The sequence below is a fragment of the Schistocerca nitens genome, chromosome 7 (genome assembly GCF_023898315.1).
Source record: "Schistocerca nitens isolate TAMUIC-IGC-003100 chromosome 7, iqSchNite1.1, whole genome shotgun sequence".
In the NCBI taxonomy this organism is placed as follows: Eukaryota; Metazoa; Arthropoda; class Insecta; order Orthoptera; family Acrididae; genus Schistocerca; species Schistocerca nitens.
In genome coordinates this window covers 76,338,747-76,343,309 of record NC_064620.1, presented here as the reverse complement: position 1 = coordinate 76,343,309, position 4,563 = coordinate 76,338,747, and the positions used below count along the sequence as shown (strand labels likewise).

Below are 4,563 nucleotides of genomic sequence, written 5' to 3'. Positions count from 1 at the left end.
ACTTAGATATGCCAAATTCCCTCCCTTGGGTACTTTTTCTCCCTCTATCATGCACACATTTAACAGTTGTTCCCTTAACACACTCGTCCCATACTTCATTAATTCTATTGGTATCTTTCCTGGCCCCAGAGATTGTACATTTTAAATTTATTTCACGTATCTTCCTAATTCTTCTATAGTAATTGGATTTTTATTTCCCGCAGATAGTTCATTCCAGAATTCCATTTCTCTATCCGTATATGCGGCTCCTTCTCCCGTAAACACTGTCATGAGATGATTTTCGTATTATCTAATAGCAGCAACTGACAACGGCCTTGCCGCAGTGGATACACCAGTTCCCGTCAGATCACCGAAGTTAAGCGCTGTCGGGCGTGGCCGGCACTTGGATGGGCAACCATCCGGGCCACCATGCGCTGTTGCCATTTTTCAGGATGACACGGCGGTCCGATGGTCCCGATGGGCCACTTGTGGCCTGAAGACGGAGTGCTAATAGCAGTAACCGTTATCGTTTCAGTGCCTCATATTCTCTTTACTGAGTCTTTGACAATATTGCTTTATTTCACTGTTATGTACCATGTCTATTTTATCTAAGAGCTTTTACAGCACAAGTTAGGATACAGACAAAAGTAAGTCACCCTCAGAACACATCAGTCTAATACAGCGTAACACTTTCCTCCTAACGATGGCTCCATTTCGGCATTTCGGCTAGGAAGAGAGCCCACAAGTCTCTTAACATATGCCATATCCAACTCAAGCCACTCTATGAGCTGGTGAACCTTCCAGGTTAAATGGTAGTGATCTGCGAAACTTTTTCGTTTCTGACTTTTCGTCCAGAGTTGCGTTAGACACCCACGGAGTTGCGCCAGGATCCACTGCCTTTTAGGATCCACCCCATTTTCCACAGTATCTATGCAGCACTCCAACGTCCGACCCAACAGAACTAGGAGTACCTTAGATGATGATCAACGCAGCTGTGGACGAAAGGTCAGAAAGGAAAAAGTTTCATAGACCACGGCCATACCACCTGGAAAATTCATTCCCTGCTAAGACAAATGATCGTTAAAGCCGTCATTGTATGACCACTCATTGATGATTAGATCATGTAGAGCCACTAAAATGTAAAGATGGTGGTTGCTACCGTTCATTCACTGTTCAGGGAGTTTGAGACATTTTCTGTTTGATTACGGTAGCGATCCATGAAGATACGATAAGCATACTCATCAAGACGATATTGAAGCATGGCAACACCGGGAACATTGAAATAATCCCAGTTCAATGTTCACAGTAACCTGCAATATTGGACCAGACGCTGCTTCTCGGATTAAAATATACGTCCACACTCGACTATCGTTCATTTTCTGTACTGTTTTAACCCACTGCTGCTGCTGTGAGCAATGGTCTTTTGTGAGGAACCCGACATTAAGATGTACGTACTCGTAGCTCGTATCTGAGCATCCTCTCAGAAACTGGGGTGGATAGACCCAAATTTACTGACAGCAGCAGTTTTCATTTGATTTCATATCGACTGTCACTGACAACGAGTAACGTACGTCTCTGTTCCCAGCCGGTTAGGACCTGTTTACGACCACGGTTTTTATGCTGTACTATATGACTGAGGCTGCTACACCACTCTTTGTATACACATTGGTATGGTTCATCCTGATGCATCAAGAAATTACGTAACTTAAATCACATGACACGTCCAAACACGATAGCTTCTTTCTCCCATTCTGACACGTCTCTAAGGCGACACATCTTACAACCAACTACCACCTATCATTACTTTCCTTCCGTAACTTGCAGCAGCGGCGGAGGATCACATACCCACTAGTACCAGTTCTACACTATCGATAGTTCCTAGTGCAACCAGCGTGGTCTTTAAAGAGGGTGACTAATTTTTTTTCCAGTGAAGTGGCAGTCGTTCCTTCGTTCTGCTGTTTATGAAGATATTTTAACTAATATAGTGTTACGACTTAAAAGTCATTAATCTAGTTTTTGAGTCAGTAGTTGCTAAGTTATACCGTGCTGATATACTCTGAACTGCAATGCACCACTACGTAAAATACTTTCATCGCTTCACCGTAATAGATACAAAGATGCCGTTTGGACAGTGAACTGCAGGCGCAGGGGCTACTGGAATACATCACATTTGATGTTTGTGCCATTTTTTTATTACAGGATACAGCTCCCCATATCGCTTTATTGCTCTAACAGCATTTCTTCTGCTATCACGGTACACTAGAAGGATAACTTTTCTTCGTGCTATTGACTTGGTCTAAGTAAAATCGTACAGGCAGTGAACTTTTTGAATGTGTTTTTAAGGATATCTGTTTTGATGACAAACAGCTGAGGCTTAGTCAAAGCTTATGTCGTGTGTGGCTCATTATTCCTGAGTGCGGTAGTAGGTTGGGCGCTGCATACCAGCAAGCTGTTAACTACTCAAGGGTTCCGTTGTTGTCGTCGTCAATGATCTTCTGGCCGTGACTCGCAAATTAGTGTAAATTGTTGGCGTGGAGAATACCTAATTAATTATTTCCAACTTTCCCAACCATCCTGGCGAGTTGCGATAACGCCTATATGGCAAAGAGCGTTAATAGCATCTCTCCAACATAAATTAGCCGTATTGTGGGATTTATAAAGTATAAATTCTTATATAAATGAAGTTTTGGGTGTGGCCTTAGTGCCACTCTCATCAGTAGACATGCATTTTAGCAAATTCTATGAATTCTGATCTTCAATCGATGTAATTACAACCATTTCGTTTTATTACACTTCGCCTCCACAATATACACAACTTCAACGAGAATTAGTTTCTGTTTAACTGCAGCTGAAATAAAATTCCCATGTGTGGTCGTGTTTAAAACTTAATTAGGCATAATTCACATGTAAGAGCACAGCGTACTGATAGCTGCACCGCAAGGAACGTCAAATGAGCTCGACAGGTGAGGGAAGTGCGGCTGGCCATCAAGAATACAGTAATGGCAGGTAGAATCAAAAGAGGAGCGTGCACCCATGTAAACGTCTATTACTGTAACAAAGCATTATGGCCCACAGTACGTTGTAAATTATGGTTTGAAGTTCAAGTTTTCTCAGAACTGGGAGTTATAAAATTTGTTGTGTTCGTTAGCAACACAATCGTTAAACACAGTTTAAGACTTAATGTGACCATGAGAGGGTATTACAAATGTCTGAAGTTGTATGCTGTGCACACTCCCATCTTCCAAGATCAATACATCTGTGTTCACAGAGCTGCACCCATTTGTTTCTGGTTTGACGAACAGTCAGGCTCCCTTTCGCACCTCTAATACACCCGATATTGATTCCATAAAATGTGTCTGGAGATACAAGTCCATTAGCGTGAATGAGGTTCGTAAAACAATCAACGTCATTTGTACATTAAAAACTAAATGACCAAGAAATAAGTAATTAAATGACAAATCCAAAAAATACTGTAATTAAATGTAAATAAGCAGTCGAATAATTAGACTGTAACTGAGTGAAATTCTACTGAAGCACGAGAGCACACTGCAGTTACATGGAGTTTGGGTGAGGAGGGAAAGAGGTGAAGTTAGGGAGAGTTGGGAGGGGGGGGGGGGGTAAAGAGGGGTGAGGCGCTTCTGCTGCTAACAGGTTTGCCCACGAAAGGCAAAGGTCACGGCACACAGTTTTAATCTGCCAGGAAGTTTCATATCGGGTTTATCATTTGGAACTTCTTCAGTGCTAAAAATTAAACATTCACGTGAATGGTGTTAATTTTGAACACTACACTGTTAATTGTGTAGTTATTAGTTGCCAGTAGATCAATTAATTAAATTTTATATAGCCCTCTGTACTTCATAAAAGTTAAGCTCCTGGTAGTGATACGGCTCTAACATAGCATTTCAATTCTGGCTGTAAGTAAGATACAGTTAAAACAACTGTGAAATGAGACGATGTACCTTCTTAGCAGGAATATGGCTTGAACATCAAGACAGAAAAAAGAGGCGGGAAATCAAGAGTGAAAATCCGGTAAAGCAAACACTGAAAAGACGAAATGAAGAAATTATGTCACGTATTCGCTGTAATGACACAGTGATCCAAAGTTTGGTTGATAATCACATGCAGGTGAAGAACTCTTCCTTTAGTTACGCAGAGTTGCTTCTCTCAAAAACACGGACGACCGAAACATGACTATCGCACAATGTTGGTACCAGGAATGCTGAAGTTCCATTAAAAATGGAAAAAAGGTAACGTAACATGCTATGGAATTTGAAGTGCTATCACAGAATGTCAAGTTTGAAACACACATGTGATATATGTAACTATTAGAAATCCAAGCACAGCACAATAGGCTGTGGACGTAACGTAGGAGAGTAAGAATTACAAAAGAGGGCAGTGCATCACAAAGTGCTGGTATTGTCTGGCGTATGAGAGAGGACGGATGAACACACTAACGAAAGGTAAGAATAGATTAAGGATCATTTCATGCAACTGTTATTTGTTAATTTCGTTTTGTTAATTATCTTTGTTTTCAGTATAACGTAAGTATATTTCATTTACTGGTGTTGTTAACATAGATGTAAA

General features: G+C 41.0%; 1 pseudogene; it reads left to right on the top strand.

The window, feature by feature from the left end:
* The first annotated feature begins 304 nt into the window (after positions 1-304).
* Positions 305-422, top strand: LOC126195968 (5S ribosomal RNA; annotated as a pseudogene).
* Positions 423-4,563: the final 4,141 nt, after the last annotated feature.